General features: G+C 44.0%; 1 long non-coding RNA gene across 1 annotated transcript in view; it reads left to right on the forward strand.

Moving 5' to 3' along the window:
• LOC115086174 overlaps positions 1–20,685 on the forward strand; it is a 40,088-nt gene that overhangs the window by 4,977 nt on the left and 14,426 nt on the right. Inside the window, exon 3 of the long non-coding RNA XR_003855123.1 lies at positions 111–208. This is a non-coding gene — a long non-coding RNA (uncharacterized LOC115086174). The remainder of the gene's footprint in view (positions 1–110; positions 209–20,685) is intronic.

Genomic DNA, 20,685 nt, shown 5'->3' on the forward strand with positions numbered 1-20,685 from the left:
TCTAATAAACTAGTATATATTTGTACATCCTGCCAGCCTTGTTCACAGTCCCATTAGTTTTTCTACAGTGAAGGGAGGGAAATCCCACCCACTAACATCTTCTTCCCCAGGTGGAGGCACCAGGCACCAAGAACGTGAGGACCAACTGAATCTACCCTAAGGGAGGGTTCCCACCAGGTTGGTCCCAGACCCAAGAATGCCCCATAAGGTAAGCAGTCAAGGGGGGTATTACATGTATTTTTGGATACATTTTTGCACCAAGAAATAAAAGATACAACCTTCACTTCTTTCTTTGTCATGTATAGAGCCTCACATGGGAGCACCTGGAGACTGCCTGACAAAACTAGACATTGCTGCACCAGATAGGACATGCTATTGCATCAGTCATACTGGTGGATTGCAGCCCACTTTGACACAATAGGAAATTTGAGGCTATCAAATTTTAATGTGATGGGTCTCCCAACTTGGAATCCTTCATTATCACTAAAAGACCCCTGGAGAGGATTCTGGGTGGCCTTAGATTTGTTGATGTGGAAATTTAAGGACTGTATGGGAATGCTATAGGACAGTGGTTCCCCACCCTGTCCTGTTTTGGGGACCCCCCAGCCGGTCGGGTTTTCAGGATATCCACAATGAATGTGCATGAGAGAAAACTTGCTTGTTATGGAGGCAGTTCATGCAAATTTTCTCTCATGCATATTCATTATGGATATCCTGAAAACCTGACTGGCTGTAGGGTCCCCAGGACAGGGTTGGGAACCACTGTATAAGAGATAAGAAGCTGTCTGAACCTGCCAATACTTTGTGTGGGAAATGTAGTATCATAAGCAACCAATAGATGACAATTTTTCTGATAAAATTGCACAATGTATTTGCATGGAGTGAAATGTGAGAAGAGTGATTAATAGACCACCCTAATGGGATAGGTTCATCTTTAAGGATGAGGAGAAAAGTCCTGTAGAGAATTCTAAACCCAAAAGTCCTGGGTTTAGAAATTGGTGGGAGAATTTGAAGGTTTCCCCAGCAGATGAGTGATTTCTCCTGGGATGGCCTCTCTTCTGAGAGGGCTCTGCAGGGACTTCTTTTCCTCAAGGCAGAGAGATGTTTTTCCTCAAAAGTAAAGAGCCAGGGGATGCAACCTGAGTCCCAGAGGTGGAGGAGAGTTTGGAGATCCCATACTTGGTGGGGAAAACATGGAGTGAGGAAGCTTCAGAAGTGTGAGAGCACCTTTATAGTAAGGGTCTCACAACCTTATCAATCTCATTCTGTGTTTCCTGGGCTGGCAGCACATGTTGCATACTGCATTGTCCTCTTTTTTTTCTGCTGCAGTTCACTTAAATGGTAGCATGCTCTTTACCCCCTCTCTGTTGGGAGGGGGGTTTCATATTGTACTCATCACAGAAAAATCTAGCAAAGAAAATTATTGCTGGAACTCAAATTAAAAGTTTGTAATCTATCACTGTCTTGGCTCTAGATCCTATGGATAACTCCTGGGCAGTCTTGAGGGCTTGGATAAAGGTCTCTCTTGCCTCTAACCTTTAGTTTTAAAAAGTACCGGTCATGCCTTCCCAGATCCTGGAAATTACAGATCACAGTTCCAACTCATGCAGCACCAGAGCATTCTCAAACATGTAGAGGAAGCATTTACATGCAAGTTAGCATAACTTTTCTACTGTTGCTAAATACCCTCTCCTACTGAACTCTGTCATGCTTCTAGACCCCCAAGCACAGGCAATCTGGCCTTCTTAAACATATATCGCCTACCAGTGAGATGTCTCTCAGTCTGTTCTGGCCTCATCTGCTTGGGTCAATGCCTTCCAAGCAGTCTTTGGACCCTTTAGCTTCCCAACAGTTTCTGGGTCAGGCACCTCTGTGCTCTCTAACACGGCCATTCATCAAAATGCAATGGGCTGTTATCACATAATTATGTTAAAATGTAAATGAGGAAAAGAGGTGGAGTAATGGTGGGGTTTGGGTGGGGTTAATAAAAGTTTGATGCCGGTACGCTGCGGGTGATAATGTTTTACTCATTTTCACTGGCAGTGGCGTTGAAATTATCTACAGCCTTTCTATTGGAGCTATGGGGGCGATAGTGGGCAGCATGATCACAACTGCGGCGGGTGAAAACCTACCGCCACAGTTGTGATACTGAGCCGCCTGCTGCATGAGATGCAGCAGGCGGCTCAGTATCTCCCCCACCCCCTTTTTTTTTTTTTTTGCGACATAGCAGAATGATGAATTCCAGGGTAAGTAAGACTAATTGGTCTTACCTGGTCCTACCCGCTGACAATTTCAAGGTCAGAACCTTCTGGTACTACAATTCTCAAGAACTTCTGTCTTAAAAATCAATCTCAATTTTTTTCTCTTTCACTATACCTTCTAGTGACTAGCTGCCACAATCTCAGGGATGAGATGATTTCATCTTTCTATACTTATCAAAGCCTATTAAAATTTCTTTCTTTGTTCAAACAATTTTTATTGGTATTTACATACCATAATAATACAACACGGAGGCAGGTGGTTCCTGACCCAACCTCGGAACATCAACAGAACAAACAAGTAGCTACTAGCAGTTCAACCCCTCTCCCCCCCAACCCTCCTCTCCCTCCAAACCCTACCCATCCTCCCTCCCCTACCCTAATGTACATGGTGAGATGAGTCCAAGCGACTGAGTGTCCAAGGTGGAGATGTGGTGAAGAACTAGAGTACAGAGAGCTAGTCATTCATTGCAAGGCTGCGTGCACGATGAGGCAGATGCTGAAGATAGGAATTCCATACCGCTAGAAATGTCCTATGCCGACGTGGCACCTCTCGAGATGCCAGATCTTCCATAGTGGAAGATCTGGCATCTCGAGACAGCACAGGCATTTTATCCACAAATGCCTGTGCTGTCTCCGGGGTATCAAAGAAGTGTGGATTATCCACATGCCAAATCTGGTCTGGCTGGAAACAACAAGGAGAATTTAATTCCTCTATTGTGCAGGGTTGTGCAGAGTGCGGCGAATCCGCGCCAGGCCGCCAACACGGCAGAGAAATCCTGGAAAACCCGGATGGGATGGCCCTGATACTGGAGTGCTGATTTGGTGCGGGTAGCCCTCCAGATTTCCGTTTTGTGGGCTGACTTTAGAATCTTTGCAATTACCAGCCACGGCCTACCTGAGCCTGCGCCCTTCGCGCTTCGCCTCCCTGAGCCCGTGCCCTTCGCTCCGAGCCTATGGGCATGCTCCTCCACGAGTTTTCCCTGCAAGTGAGGGAGAGCTAGGGCATCTGGGATCCATTCAGTTAAAAGAGCACACAGGGATCTCTCCTCCACTTCTTCGGGGAAACCCATAAACCTAAGATTGTCCCGCCGAGCTCTGTTTTCAAGCTTGTCAACCTTGCTTAAAATTTCTTTCTTGTCTCCCCTCCCACCCCTTCTTCCCGCCAGTGAGTAAATTTTGAGTGTCTAGAATGGAAGTGTTATCCATAGGGATAGAAAGAGAGGCTGGGGGGAGGGGGGAAGTAGATTCAGGAGAACAGATTAGTAATTTTATTTTAGCCCATGTAAAATCTTTAGATAGGTGGAAAAAGCTGATTAAGATTTGGGACTTGATTCTGGGTGAAACTTCTATTGCAGAGAGATAAATCTGGGAGAGTGATGATCATAAAGCTGGTACTGAAAGTCATGAGAGGAATTCAGAGCCCAAATGACAGGAGTGTGGCAAGAGAAGAAAAGAAGGCCCAAACAGAGCTCGGGGGATATGATAGAGGTAGGGGATATGATAGAGATGTTTAAAATCATGAGAGGTCTAGAATGGGTAGATGTGAATCGGTTATTTACTCTTTCGGATAGTAGAAAGACTAGGGGGCACTCCATGAAGTTAGCATGAGGCACATTTGAAACTAATCGGAGAAAGTTCTTTTTTACTCAACGCACAATTAAACTCTGGAATTTGTTGCCAGAGGATGTGATCAGTGCAGTTAGTATAGCTGTGTTTAAAAAAGGATTGGATAAGTTCTTGGAGGAGAAGTCCATTACCTGCTATTAAGTTCACTTAGAGAATAGCCACTGCCATTAGCAATAGTAACATGGAATAGACTTAGTTTTTGGGTACTTGCCAGGTTCTTATGGCCTGGATTGGCCACTGTTGGAAACAGGATGCTGGCTTGATGGACCCTTGGTCTGACCCAGTATGGCATTTTCTTATGTTCTTATGAGTGAATAGACTAATAATGGAATAGCAGTGGAGGAGTATCACCAGAGAATATAATAAAAGTGTGATTGGAAAGCTAAAAGAAGACATTTAGCTTAAAATATGTGCACTAAAAGTACAATTGCACAGATTATTGGAAAATTGCCTTTTATATCATTAGATGCTCAACAATATTTTAACAATGAATAATATGTAATTTAGATTAATTTCACATTCTTAATAGACACAATGGGATATAATTAAACTTTTATGTCTGATCTTTTATCCAGCAAGACTACTGCAATTAATAATAATTATATTAATTATGTTTGTTATAATTTTTAATTTACTTAGAAGCTTGGGGGTCCTGTAAAAGGACCATAGAGATGCCTCATCTGTAGGGACTTTTGTTTTCAGTTTTTTTTTTTCAAACTTTCTTTATTAGCATTTTACACAGTATGACACAGAAAACACAAAAACACAAATATGAAAATCAACCAGCAACAAATAATATCAGTACATACTGTTCATTTCCATATCCCTCCCCCTTTAGCCCTCGCACACTCTTATACAGCACTGATGTAGACATATATTCTAAGAATCTCTGTTCTATATCTGGTGACACTGTGACCCCATATTATCCACTATTACTTACAACCCATATTAATGGTGATATAGGAGAGTACTTCAATTTAAGTTTACACTTAAAATCTCTATTTGAACCAAATTTACAGTAAAATGCTATCCCCTAAGCCAGTGGTTCCCAACCCTGTTCTGGGGACCCCCAGCCAATCGGGTTTTCAGGATATCCACAATGAATATGCATGAGAGGAACTTTGCATGTTATGGAGGCAGTGCAAGCAAATTTTCTCTCATGCATATTCATTGTGGATATTCTGAAAACCTGACTGGCTGGGGGGTCCCCAGGACAGGGTTAGGAACCACTGCCTTAAGCCAATTTAAGATACATTAATATTCTTGATACTCCATACTCCTCACCTAGCAGCGTATCAGATATATATTATAAATTATAAATTATAGCTCAGATTTCTGATATGAGAAAACATAGAAAACATATAATCTTCCCATATTTCAAGCATGCACTCCAATTTCTTTTGTGAAACTTTCTTCGTCATTAAATACTCAAAAGTTAGCAATTCGAACAAAGCTTGTTTCCACTGAGTAATTTTTGGACTCTCCTGTTTAAGTCAATATATTAATATGATGCTTTGTCCAGAAAACCTTGGCGTCTCTTTTCTAAGCTCAGTGACAGATTCACATAAATGCCAAATAACCATACTTTAGCTTCTAAAAGGGACAGGTCTAGACCACAGCTGCTATACAAACATTTGTAGCTTTACCCAAAACTTTTGTATTAAAGTGCATCCCCAAAAGCTATGGAGAAAATCCCCTATTCAGTCGAACATTTGATACATATATTGGAAGAGATCACTCCCATATGGAAGGCTCTTGCTTGAGAAATGTACACCTGCTACAAAAATTTAAACTGAATTTCGTGCAGTAATATATTTGCAGATATATTCGCGAACATTTCAAAACAATTCAACTCTGTGAAAGATACCCTTATAATCAGAGAGTGCACTCCACTTACCCCAAATAGCTTTGTATTCTCCACCCATCTTAATTGCTTGTAAAGAATTGCTATATTGAGTACAGGAATGCCTTTTACCATCATTGCTTTGAAGCAACTCCTCCAATATTTGAAAAGCATCAAACTCTTTCTCAAAGTTTCATATATATAGGGGAAGATTTTGTAACCTGCGCACATGGGGTACATTTGTGCGTGCTACCCGGTGCGTACAAATGTACACCCGATTTTATAACATGCGCGTGCTGTTGTGTGCATGTTACAAAATCCGGGGTCAGCGTGTGCAAGGGGGTGCACACTTGTGCACCTTGCATGTGCCGAACCCTAGGGGAGCCCCCGATGGCTTTCCCTGTTCCCTTCGAGGCTGTTCCCTCCGAGGCCGCTCTGAAATTGGAGCGCCTCGGAGGGAACATTCCTTCTGCTCCCCCCCAACTTCCCTCCCTTCCCCAATCTAAGCCACCCCCCAGCCCTATCTAAATCCCCCCCCCACCTAGTTTTCAATAGTTACACTTGCTTCTGGCAGGCATAACTTGTGCGCGCCGGCTGTCTGCCGGCATGCCATCTCCCAGCACAGCCGCTGTGCCGGAGGCCTCGGTCTTGCCCCCGGACCGGTGCCCCGTTCACAACCCCATCCCCTTCCCGCACCTTTTTCAAAGCCCCGGGACATATGCGCGTCCCGGGGCTTGCACGCATCGCCAAGCCTATGCAAAATAGGCTTGGCGCGCGCAGGAGCAGGTTTTCGGAGTTACACGCTTAACCCTTTGAAAATCTGCCCCATAATGCCTAATTTGTAAGGATCCATAAAAATCTCTACTTGAGATATTACAAAGCTACCTGAAATTCCTGAAAGCTATGCAACAAACTGTTGTTGGCAATGATTAATTGTGATAACCGCACTAAACCCTGAGCTTTCCATTGAGAGAAAATGGGATTATTAATGCCTGGAACAAAGTACGGATTTCCCTGTATAGACACAAGTGCTATCATTAGGTTTGCCACTTTCTGTATCCTACAGATTATATACCAAGCCTTCCTACAAGCATTTACCATGATATGCTCAGTAAACCTTCCCAGTAAATCATTTTTTTGATTTGCAACAGATTCCCTAGTGTGAAAAGTCTCGCCCAACTTTTTAGAAATGCAAGAGGTGTATAATAGGATGTTTTATATATCCAATCTCTCAAGTGTCTCAATAAATAAGCTATGTCATAATTTTGCAAATTTGGACACCTAGAGGGTCATTTTCCAAAGCGATTGCACGCGAAAAGGGACTTTTCGTGTGCGATCACTAAATGGGGGTGGCATCAAGTCCGTAACAGGAGGAGTCGGGGCGGCACCGGGGTGGATGCCATGAAGACATCGCGGACAGTGAAAAGGTAAGAACCTTTTTCGCTGTCTATTTTGCACCCAATAGCACCTTTTATGATGGCGCTATAGGGTGCGAAAGCCGGCAGCGATTGCACCGCAAAGGTGTGATCGCTGCTGGCTTTCGCAGGCCTGCGGCCCGCCCCCCCGCTTCGCCCCCTCCCCCCTGTACTGCACGATTCAAACAGCCCGGCGGTATTAGTGAATCTAGGCCTTAGTCCTCCCATAATTTGATCTTTCATTAATTCTGATAAAGGGATTCTGGATTTCTGCCCTCTCCATAAAAAAAGCATTAATGCTCCTATTGATAACCCGGACATCATTCTTATGAAGCCATAAAGATAGCATTTGTAAAAAAAAAAAATACGACCACTTTTATAACTCCATCATCTTTAATAATTGTATTCTACCTGTCAACCCCTGTCTACAGTGGCAACCCCATCCAAGACTTCAAAACTTTAATTAGGCATTTTTTTGGTGGTCCTAGATTTTCTTCCTATATTTTCTTTATTTTAGTAGGAATGCAGATACCTTGATACTTCATTTCAGTTTCCACCCACCGTAAAAGGAAATTTCCTCCGCACCTCTCTTTAAGGGCACCTGTAACATCTAAAGCTTCAGATTTATCCTGATTAATTTTTAAGCCAGCAAACGTGCCAAAATCTGTTTGGATTTGTAAACCCCTCTCCAGCGCTTCTCTAAGATTTCTCAGAAACACTAAGTCATCATCCATAAATGTCGCAGTTTTAAAGTTCTCCTTCCCCACCAAGAACTCAAAATGTATTCATTTGCAGCTATTTTTGAATAAGAGGATCTATTGAAAAGATATAAAGGATGGGTGACAAGGGGCATCCTTGTCTAACTCCTCTCTTTATAGGGGGAGGGGGGGACGGGACGGTGCCTTCTCCTCCTCCTTATTTAATGTTTATATAGAGCTGCTCTGTTGTCTTATGGACTGTCAAGGTTTATCCTATAAGATATATGCAGAATATGTAAAGCTGTACTTTCCAGTGTGAAGTAGTATGACAGAAACAGATCAGCTTATGGAGAACAGTTTGGGAGAACTTGAATAGTTGATAATAATTTGTTTCTGAACTCTGTAAAGACTGAAGTCAGTCAAGTGATCTAAGAACCTAAGAACATGCCATACTGGGTCAGACCAAGGGTCCATCAAGCCCAGCATCCTGTTTCCAACAGTGGCCAATCCAGGCCATAAGAACCTGGCAAGTACCCAAAACTAAGTATATCCCATGCTACTGATGCTAGTAATAGCAGTGGCTATTTTCTAAGTCAACTTGATTAATAGCAGGTAATGGACTTCTCCTCCAAGAACTTGTCCAAACCTTTTTTAAACACAGCTACACTAACTGCACTAACCACATCCCCTGGCAACAAATTCCAGAGTTTAATTATGCATTGAGTGAAAAAGAATTTTCTCCGATTAGTTTTAAATGTGCCACATGCTACCTTCAAGGAGTGCCCCCTAGTCCTTCTATTATCCGAAAGAGTAAATAACCAATTCACATTTACCCGTTCTAGACCTCTCATGATCTTAAAGACCTCTATCATATCCCCCCTCAGCCGTCTCTTCTCCAAGCTGAACAGCCCTAACCTCTTCAGCCTTTCCTCATAGGGGAGCTGTTCCATCCCCTTTATCATTTTGGTTGCCCTTCTCTGTACCTTCTCCATCGCAACTATATCTTTTTTGAGATGCAGCGACCAGAATTTAACACAGTACACAGACTTTGAGGGAACCCCATTGAATCCAGTTGATAGTATGAAAGAATTAGAGGTTTTTGGATTGATACCCGTCTAACTCTGAAAGGACAGATTGGGGCCACTCTTAAAGCAGGATTTTTCAGTTGAGATTATCAAGGAAGCTTAGACATTTTTTTTTACAGGAAAGGCCTTTTGGATGGCTGTTCAAGCCTTTGTATTGATTGCATTGGACTATTCTATCTTTATGTGGTCTACCTAATTGCCCTCCGAGATTTTGCAAAATGTGCAACATGTTTCATTGCAGGACCACACAAGAGCATGTGACACCTATGTGGCTGCCAGTCCTTTTATAGGATAAAGTATAGTGTTTCGTGTAATTATTGGGATTGGGCCAAGTTATTTATCTAATGTTTTGATAACATATGTACCTGCACAGAGTCTCTGATCTGAGGTAGTCCCATCAGTAAAAGATGTGCATTTTCAACAGATCAAAGATAGGGCCTGTTTATAGGGTCCATCCTTTGGAATGGCCTGCTATTGGAGCTACAGATAATATCTGACTATGCTTTCTTTTGGAAGAAGCTGAAATTATTGTTATTTTTAGAAGCTTTTTCTTAAAAGTAAGTTGAATGTTTTATTTTCGACACTTTGTGATAGGGTATGTTGGGATTGGAATGATTTAGTACATTGTGATGTATGTTACTGAGATGTTTACATATCTTATAATCCATTGAGAATATCTGGTCCGTATAAATGGAATAACAATCTTTAAATAAATAAATAAATTAAGTAAATGAAAGTATGGGAAAAGAAGTAGGAGTTAATATGACTAAAGGTCAATAGAAGTTGATTTGGACAGGTGTTAACCTTAGTTTCTATCAGAGGTGAATTTCTGACAGGTAATTCCAGGTCACCAACCCAGAACCATTTTGGATGTGCTTCCTTTTTTCCATTGGGAATAAGAGGAAGATAAAAGCTACCACTAGACCATATTTGGCATCTTTATTATTTAGAAAATTACCACTGGTTTCTGTTTTACAATCTTTCTATTTTTTAGTCCATGAAAGCCTGATTCAGAGACAGATTTACTAAGGATTTTCTCCCATTCTCTGGGTCAATAATCAATTTGTGTTAGGGCCTTAATGCATGCGATAATGCCCTAATGCTTTGCAATGCAAATGCGTATGCAAATCTACATTTGAGTATGCAAGTGGGAGGAGAGTGGGAGAGTAAATGCAAAGAGGGTCTCCTACCTCTTGCCACAGCTGATAATGCACAATAATGCGGGATTTAATGTCAGAAATAACTACACCTATTTGTTTTGGCAGAATGGGGGAAAACGTTATTATCGTGCACATTCGGTTGTTACCACAGTTCGCGGCTATTACTGCGCATGATAATTTGGGGCCTTCTTGCAAACACACCTGCCCATACCCTCTTGGGCCAATAAAAACAGCTCTTCCTTACCTGGCCTGCCTTCCTAGACTCATTGGGGGTACATTTTCAAAGGGTTACGCATGTAAGATATGCGCGTACCCCCGAAAACCTACCATTGCATGCGCCAAGCCTATTTTGCATAGGCTCATCGGCGCAAGCCCCGGGATGCACACGTATGTCCGGGGCTTTCAAAAATGGGGCGGTCCGGGTCAGGGCCGGGAGCATGGTTGTGGTCCGGGGGCAGGGCCAGGGGGGGCATGGCGGTGGTCTGGGGGCAGTCCTGGGCAGTCCCAAGTCCTCTGGCACAGTGGCCTGTTGCCGTGGGATGGCATGCCGCAGCCCCGGCCAGCACACGCAAGTTACACCTGCCTCGGGCAGGTGTATCTTCTGCATCAAAGGTAGGGGGATTTAGTTAGGGCTGGGGGGTGGGTTAGATAGGGGAGGAGGGGAAGGTGGGGGGGGAGCGGTAGAAAAATTGCCTCTGAAGACGCTCCGATTTCGGAGCAGCCTTGGGAAGGGGAATGGGGAAAACCATCATGGCTCCCTTGGGCTCGGCACAATAGCAAGGTTCACATGTGTGCACCCCCTTGTGTGCGCTGACCCTGGGATTTTATAACATGCGCGCGCGGCATCGTGCGCATGTTATAAAATCAGATGTACATTTGTGCGCGCCGGTAACACGCACAAATGTATCCCGTGCGTGTAAAATTTAAAATCGGCCCATTATGTTTGTGGCAAGTGTACTTGTGAGGGGATACTGGATGCTTGATGAGGATCACCACAGTCATGAAGAAAAAGAGAAGAAGAAGAGAACACTAACAACAACACCAGAACAGGCAAGTGAATTTCCAGGCCCTCCTTGGGAAGTCCCAGCACCTGAGGGTGAGCCACTGACCCCAGTGGAAAGACTGTAATAGCACCCACCATTTCTCCTAACCAAAGCTTCCTCTAATTGAAACCCATCGCAAAGGTGTTTGAAGCTATTTGCCTAGCCTTAGAGGTCTCCAGTTGCCATTGCTCACTAAAGAGATGTGACAGTCCTGCACGGCCCTAGGGCCTTACAGCTGAGAGCTAGTCATCTTGTGCTGCTGTATGTATGTACCTCTAATGCCAACTTGTTTGTTAGTTGCACATAGGCATAGGACTCCTGGGGTGGTTTCGGGTTAGAGGCCCTTGCTTGTCCAAATGACAGTCCTGCTTTGTGGCCCTCTCGGAAGAGTAGCTCTCCTATAGGCTGCGTTTCATGTGATGTTTGTCACTGTAACCATTTGTGCTGAGCAAGGCAGGTGTGCAGAGAGTCTCAGTGTATAGTACCCTGGCTGAAAAAGGTGTCATCTGCTGGGGCTCACAGGAGCCTACAAGTTGCCTGTTTATTAAACTAGCCACAGTGCTGAATGTATAGGCCTACTGCTCCCAGAGGTCTCATGTGGTTCCCCTGTGTTATGGTTAAGCGGTGTTTGGGTGGATTCTTGGGTACTGTGGCAGATGACCACGCCCACTGGGAGGAACCTAGTGAGGCGCCACAGTACTGGGCTAAAAGCAGGATGCACAAACACAGAGTTAGTTCTTTATTTATACAGCTTGAAGTATACCACCAGAAGTGGCACTAGTGAGGTAGTCTGGAAGTAGCAGTCTCAGGACCCTCGGCAGAGGGGACCCTTCTCACCCCGTTGGTATAGGGGGATTCCGGTGTAGGTTTCCCAGCAAGGCAGTACTGTGGATGAGATAGACTGAGAGTTAGATTACTCACTAGATGGTTGCTGTAGGTATATGAATTCCACCAGGTTGAAGAAGATGGTACAGGCACCGAGGCAGGGAGAGCAGGCCCTCGAGGAGCGAGTATCTGATCCCTGTAAGGCACCTGAAATAAAGCAGAGGGCCCTCTGAGGAGCAGGTACCCAGGTTAGCAATACCCTGAAGGGCAGAGGAGAGAGCTTCCAGCAGCAGCACGGAAGCGTCAGAGTAGCTTAGACAGGCCGAGAACAATCCTTTGCTAACTCAACGAGCTAGCAACTTAGTACAGGCTATATACCCGGATGGCGTGATGTCAGTAGAGGAGAATGCCCCCGAGGTTCACGCCAATGCTGGAATAAAGATGTAGATTGGCGTGCAACGCACGCACCCTAGTAGACCCTTGGGAGGAGTATGGCGGGGAGGCAGCACCATAGCTGTTCCGGGACGCCGGAGTTGTTCGGTTTGTAAATGCGGCGGCAGCCCATTTTCCCAAGGCAAGCGGGAGAAGCCTTGAACAAGGTGAGGCAAACGAGCGAAGCCATCTAGCACCGACGGACGCAACACCCTGATGGCTTATGCACTTTCTGTGTTGGTTTTCTTGCAGTGCGGGTACTGGTCCCTGGGGCTTGACTGCTGTTCTCTGGGGCTTGATGGCTGGGAAGGGCAGAGTCCTGGACGAGAGCTATGGAAACAAAGAAGGAGACATAAGTACCAAAGCTAAGAGGTACACACATGGAATATTTGGCATGACATGCACACTTTGCATCTCAAACAATGCGAGCACATTAAGCCAAATGATGTACACAACTGTAGCAGCCTTGCCATTAACAGCTGAGGTGAATTTACCGGCTCTGGTTCACATGGTGTCTAGCCTCTCAGCCATGCTCTTGAACATGTCCAGTCCCGGCTACTGGATGAGGCACTCCTCCATGGGTGTGAGCACAATTGAGCATGGGGCTCTTCCATTGGTCTGCCGGAAGTACTTGTTGCAGCTGCTGACCTTCATCTTTAATTGTGCCTTTATGTCCCGATACCTGTGGGCCATTTACTGAGCACTGCGCTGGACTCCACTTTGCCTGGATACTGCCTGCACAATGGTGCACCAGATCTGGCCCTTCGATGCCTTGGAGATCCTGGATGCATGGCTTCCAAAAGGAAGGGGTAATGCTCAGGACATCAATAATAATCATCTCATTGTCCTCGATGCTGAACTTGACAGCCCTCAGCCGAAGGCATCCAGCTGTCTGGCTGCCAGATGGGGTGCCCACTTCCCCTTCTGGAAAGATATCCTCTCTTTCCTCGTTCTCACTTCCCACTCCCATCTCCCCTTCCTTCCTGCCCCTTCCTGCCCCTGCACTGCAAACTCCCTTCCCTCTGCCCTCTCTCTCTATCCCTAGCCTGGCCCGTCCTCCTCCCTCTGTCCTCACCTGCCTATCCCTTTCCCCTCCTGCCTATTCTACCCTTTCCTCCTGCCTCTCTCTACTGTCCCTGTTCCCTACTCCTTCTCCTCTTTTCCCAGCACTCCTGCCCTCATCTTCACCTCCTCCTCTCCTCCCTCCTCCCCCCTCCTCTCCTCATGCCTCTCTCTTCTTTCTCCATGCCTCTCACATTTCAATTCTCTCCACTTCCTCACCACAACCACCACTAATCCACCCTCCTCCCCTCCTCCTCACCCCTTCCACTCTTCCTCTACACCACCATTCCTTCACACAAAAAGACCAATAGACAACGTGATAAACAAACAAAATATTTCACCACACACAAAATCACAAAAGAAACCAAGGGAAAAGGAAACAGATTATAACACAAAATGGGGACAACTTACTCAGTAACTGTATGAAAGCTCCAACTATCTCCAACAACTCCTTACCTCCTCTCTCCAACTCCTTTACAAGAGGCAGCTGCATGAAGTGGGTTATACATAAAACCAACAAATATGCCACCATGAGATGTGGATAATAGTGTTGCAATGTGGCTAATGATGCGCAACATGCTGATGCATCACGCAACGTGGTAATGTAGCACGTGATGCGGAAATAACCTATGTCTATTCAGGAGCAGGGAATTATGCTAACCATGCCCCTTTTTATCGTGAATGCTTATTTCTGCTATATTTAACAGCATTTTGATAAATCTAGGGGTCTGTGTCTCCGGGGAAATGGCATGGGGGTAGATTTTAAACATGCGTGTGCGCGTCCTGTTCATGCAGTCCCGGTGCGTGCACATAGGATGCGACAATTTTATAACCTGGGTGTGCTGTGCTTGCATGTTATAAAAATCGGATGGCCACATGCAGGGGGAGCGAATTTTCGATTAATAGTCAGGAAAAGCCAGAAAGGTACCGACACACAGTACTTAGGGACTTTACAGTAGATTATGTCTATGAACTCTACACCACAATAAGCATAAATATAATTCTATGTGTAATAAACTACCCGAGTAAGTACCTTGGTACATCTGGTCATGATCTACTTCGCTAAATGACTATGTATATTGATATATTGTAACCGAACCTTGACGGCACCTGTTAGAATGTACTATAGTACACTTTTATCGACATTAAATATGTGCCTACATGTAAACCGTTGTGATGGTATTTAACTTAGCAATGTTATAAAAAAGTTTTTAAATAAATAAAAATTTAAATGATGCAATCAGGCCTCCGCCAATTCCCTCCAATAAAGGAGCGGGCTGGGAAGGAACTTCCCTACCCCCTACCTAAACTCCCTCCCTCTTCCCCTCTCCTCCCCACCCCCTAAACCTTTTGTTTGAACTTACATTTGTTCTGTTTCATTACTTACTGCTCCTCTGGAGCAGAAGTAATCTGCACGCCAGCCGGCTGCTGGTGCGATCTTCCCCGAGACAGCAGCTAATGGCCGGTCTCCGTCCTGCCCCGCCCTACCCAGACTATATCCCCAGGCCTGCCCCTTTTCCAGGGCCTGGCACTTGTAAGCCTATCAGGACTTACGTGGCATGGCTGGGCCCTTTTGAAAATGCGCGCGACTCGTGCAGTGCCCAGCCACACTTATAAGTCCCAATTTTTACGCACACGGCTATTTTACAATTTGGCCTTTAATGAATTATACATAGAGTGCAAAAGGGTGCACCCACAAACTTGCAAAATTATAGTGAAAGCCTAAAAAATAAACCTAAATAAAGAACTTTAACTGCTACTGAAAAGGCATTAACCTGTACATTTGTTAACTATAATAATTATATCATTCCATTAGTAGTTATCATAACACAAAGTAGCCAAAATAATTTTGGGCACCAATAGTGTCAAAAATTTATTTTAAATATATATACATATACGTGTCTTCACCAATTACATGTAAAAATATGCCTTTCTAAATAAATAAAAAATATACTCCAATGCTTACCTCAACTGGCTGCATCAAAGTCAATGAATCTTCATCCAAGACTACTGGACAAAAAAGTAAGTGTTTTCTGAACTACTGTTCAAAAATATCCACAAATGCTGACTTCCAAATTTCAGCTTATACCTGTTTTCAGATATTCATGAAACCCAGTCCTCACTGGGAATTGTAATATCAATATTAGATATTTAGAGCATATGATTTGTTTTGTCTTGAATTTTTGGCATAACTTATGGAACAGAATTAAGGTCAGTCTTTCCTTTCATGTCGACTTGCCCTTCCAATTACCGTTTCACTCTCCCTCATTAGTGGGTAATTGCTCCATTCGTGTCTAAAATCCTTCTAGATATCCTACTTTGTTTAGCCCAGAAGGTTATGCTGAGTAATTGTAATCCAGTAATCTGACTGATCTGCAGTACTGGTGGAATTTAGCGTGCAGCATAATAGTATGAGGTGATAGTGGTGTAAATGAATAATAGAATTTACATGTTTCATGACACAAGGGAACTGGTGGAAATGCACATTCAAATTACGATTTTAGTACTGTTTCTTTCCTATTTTTCATAAACTGTACAATTTTTTTTTAAAAGAGTGAACATAAAAGGAAGCCACAGAAAAAAACTCAGTTTCTTTATATTTTGTGATTAATGACTAATCATAAAGGATTTTTTTGTCTGTTTGTGGCACATTCCTGTACTTTCCCTGGATAGTAGAATAAATTATATGTGGTGGGCTGTGATTTCACAGAAAGGCCAGAACTCTAACAGCTAAGCTTTGCTTTCTTTGCTATATATGTTTAATATTTTCTCAGTTTCTGCTTATGTTTTGAAATTGTGCCACTAATATCTCAAAGTATTTTGCTTGCCTATACTAATCTAAGTTTTTTGAAAACTTCTTGCTACTTTCCTTTAAATAAGTGTGTCAGAAAACCTTTGGCTGCATTTTCTCTGACTCTGGATAATAGCTTTTGAAAATATCTTGCTGCTTTAATCTTGAATCTGCTTAAGGAAGACTTTTTCATTTTTTTTTTTTTTTTTTACCTGGGCATTGTTGGAAAGAGAGAAGAATAAGAAAAGCCTCTTGGGATGGGGGAGAGCTCCTTTGAACAGAGCAAGCAGCTGAGAACTTTTGAGTTCTGGTTCCTCTAAGATTGTTATAAATTGACAGGGGGTGTCTCACATTCACTCACGTATACATTTTTGTTCTGTCTCTCTCTCTCAGTCATAGACACACATACAGTCCATTCTTAAGAGACACAAACATTCTTTCTCATACATACTCTGTGCACTTATTCTCACATGTTCACTCTCAGACACACACACACACACACATATACGAGTATACTCTCTCTCTCTCTCTGACATACACTTTCTCTCTCAAACACAGACACACAATCTGAATCACACATACACACACACAAACACTTTCTCTGACAAAGTCTTCCCCTTACCCCAGAAATCATGGAAGTTGTAGGGAAGGGGAGTGTCCCCTCCCTCCCTGAAATTATTGGATCATGAAAGGAGAGGTGATGGGAGTCCTTGTCCCCCCAAAAATCATCTGAGCATAGAGGGAGTATTCCCTTGCCCCTAGAAATCAGAGGGTGAGAGGCATCTGACCAGATTTCCCCCTATCCCCTGGACCTATCACAGCATTTCATTAAACATGGAACAAACTTTTATAAATAGTCATACTACAAGCTCAGCAATAATCACTGACAAAGCAGAATTTGGAGTCAAGAAATGACTGGAACCTGATCCAAAAAAGTGGGATCTGGATTCAGAGAGAAGACTGGAATCAGACCCTCCAGTGCAAGATCTGGAGTCACTGAGACTTAATCCGGAACTGGAGTTGCCAGGATTGAAGTCATTGGAACAACTGAACCCAGACTCTCCAGCATAGGGATTGGAATCACTAAGATGACAGGATTCAGACACTCCAGTGCAAGAATATAAATTGTTGAGAAAGCTGGAATCAGGTTCTCTGGAGCATGAACTAAAATTGCTGAGATGAGGGGAACATATTTTCTGTAAAAGAACTGGAGTTGCTGAGATGACCTCCAGCTTAAGAACTGGTATTGCTGAATGACCAAAGCTGGATTCTCCAGTATAAGAACTGGAGTCACTGGGATGACTGGAGCTGGATTCTCTGGTACAAGACTGGGAGTCATTGAGACTGCTGGAACAGTTATACAGTACATAAACTGGAGTCACTGAGGCCTGGATTTATCAAAATGCACTAAATATCACCTGCGATAGAAAAAGGGGTGTGTTTTATGGTAATAGGCACTTTATTGCAATAATACCTATGTGAAGAGCTAAGTTGGCAAATTGCAATAACTTTTTCACACTTTGAGATAAGTGTCAGTATGAGAGAAAGAGAGAGAGAGAGAGAAAGAGAAAGAGAGAGAGAGAGAGAAAGAGAGAGACAAACACTAACCCTAATACCTGCACACTAATAGGTATTTATATCCCTATGGGAGGCCCACCTAGTAACTCGAAGTGAGGTTTAGGTATTAGTGAAGGGATTAGGGGCCACTTTGACATTCAAAGTGAGATGTATGAACAGAACAGTGCTCTCTAGTGAAGATTTGATGACCCTCGGAGTGAGGACACTCACGCAAAGATGAGATTTGTGCAATGTTCTCTCAACCTAGCTTGATGGACTCTCTACCTGGCAATATCAAGCTAGGTTGAGAGAACATTGCACAAATCTCATTTTTGGGTGAGTTTCCTCACTCTAAAGGTCATCAAATCTTCACTAGAGAGCCACACTCTCTCTTTCCCTCTCTTTGTCTTTCTCTCTCTCTCCCTCTCCTAGTTGGGAGCAAAACCAGAATCTGTGAAAAATTGTTGTAGCTAAAATTGGTGTTAAAAGTCTTAATGCATGCAAAAACACCTTATAGCACTTTGATAAATGAGTGGGTGAGACAGCTGGATTCTTTGGTACAGAAACTAGAGGAGCTGAGATGGCCAGGTTTGCTGGTGCAGGATCAGGTTTTGCCATTACAAGGACTGGATTTGATAGAACTGAAGTAGCTAGGAATGGAGTTAGAATCTCTGGACTAGTTCTCACTGTGGGAAAAATGCATAGATATAGGTTTAATGAACATGATGGATTTGGGAGTTAATGATATCAGGCGGGAGTTTCATCGAACACAAAGCGACAATACATATTGATAACCATACAATTCTTTTTTTCTGTATAGATAAATTATTCATTGATAAAAGCTTGATTTCCAAAGTATTACAATGTAGAACAGAGAGCATTACAATGACAGATCATACCCCTAATTGGATGGACATTTCTGGATTTTCTGCAGGGAGGCCAGACATTTTGGACTCTTAATGAATCTCTTTTGAGGGATGAAGTGACTTTCCAAAAAAACGAAGATGACATCAAAGATAATTTTCTTTGAAATGATAATGATGAGGTGGATCAGGGCATCTTGTGGGATGGCTTGAAAGCTGTGATTTGGAGATGCATTAAAGAGCTTTCTCTTAAAAAGAAAATCTGGAAATCAAAGTGAAGGAGTTCAATTAGAACAAAAAAACTTACAGAATTAGAATTTCAACATAGAACAGGACCTCAGAGAATACTGGTCATCTAGAGGAGGCTCGGGGAAAGTTGAAAATTTTGCATGCAGATTAGATTAATTTCTAAATATTGCAAGTGAAGCAACAATATTATGTGTATGGGGATAAAGTAAGTAAAGTACTTGCATTGAAGTTGCATTCCCAGTTAAATGAAGTGAGTATTAACAAAATTAGTCTCTTCAGGGACCCTTATGTTTGACAGTGAAGGAATAAGACAAAGAGGTTTTACATTTTTACAAATTAATTTATACTCAAGATATTCATGTTGCTCTTGATAATATTGTAGATTATTTAGCTTCTATAAGCTTGCCTAAATTTCCAGATGAGGACAGAATAAATCTGGATAGGGAGATTTCAGATTTGGAATTGTTAAATTCAATTTCTTTTTTAAAAAGGGGAAAGCTCCAGGTAAAAATGGCTTGGGTCCCTGCTTTTGCAAAAAAAAAAAATGTAAGGGACTTTTGGTGAAAATATTTACCGTAGTATTTAATTCTATCTTGGGGAAGGGGAATCTTCCACCTCTTATATGTAGCAATTTGTGAGTCCTTTGTGTCAATCTTGTTGCAGTTCTGGCCGCGAGCACTGCTGCCAGGCCCTTACCTCCAGGCTCCTGGACCTGCTCCCGCTTCCAGAGGCCTGGGATGTGGCCTGTTTGGTGGCGTCCTCGCTGGGGTTGCGCCGCTGCGAGGTCTCCCTTGGATGCCCAGCTCCTAGTGGCGCTTGCGTGCCACTTGGGCGCTTTTCTAGGCCGTTTCCCGCCAGTGGTGACTCCGCCCAACTCCTGACGTCAGACGCTGCGGCCTTCATAAGCCGGCTGCGGCCATCCAGTCTTTGCCTTGCAACGGGTTAGCCTCCCAGTTTCCTGTTGCGCTGTACCCCGGAGTGACTCACTTTGTTTCGTCACTCCATTCCTGCTACAGTACCTGCCTGGTTCCTGCCTGCCTGCTACAGTACCTGCTTGGTTCCTGCCTGCCTGCTACAGTGCCTCTTGGTTCCAGTACCCGAGTCTTGCTACAGTTCCTGCCTGGTTCCAGAACCCGAGCCCAGTTACAGTATTGCTACTGTCCTAGTCTGGTTCCAGTTACCTGTCCTGATCCACAACCTGCCTAAGTCCCAGCGGCCGGGTCCCTACGGGCTCCTCCCGGGGGGGCCTTGCCTTCCAAGGGTGAAGCCACCTAAGTCCCAGCGGTTGGGCTCCTACGGGCTCCTCCCAGGGGAGTACCAGCTTCCAGGGTGAAGAGCATCTACGTCCTGCCTGAACATCTGCCTCCCGGCCTGCTATTCATTAGAGACATTGACCACCTTTCCCAGTCTCCAGCAGGTCGGCCCAAGGGTCCACTAAACAGAGACTCCCATAACAGATTGCAAGGCCATGGACTCGGCGGATGCACCTGTTCCCCTGGACCTGCCAGGGTTGGCCCATCAGCTGCAGTATCAACAACAGTACCTCAAGGCCCTTACCGGTTCGGTAGGGGAGTTGTCGGCCCGGTTGGATGCCAGGGCCTCGTCTGCCCCAGAACCAGCACTCGAGGTCCAAGACTCGTCAGTGACCCAGCTGCTCGCACCCTCTCGTTACGCTGGGGATTTAAGGACCTGCCGTGGCTTCTTGTACCAATGTTTTGTACGGTTCTCTTTGTTGCCTCGGCAGTTTCCCTCGGATGCGGTGAAAGTGGCATATA

The sequence above is a fragment of the Rhinatrema bivittatum genome, chromosome 2, assembly GCF_901001135.1.
Source record: "Rhinatrema bivittatum chromosome 2, aRhiBiv1.1, whole genome shotgun sequence".
In the NCBI taxonomy this organism is placed as follows: Eukaryota; Metazoa; Chordata; class Amphibia; order Gymnophiona; family Rhinatrematidae; genus Rhinatrema; species Rhinatrema bivittatum.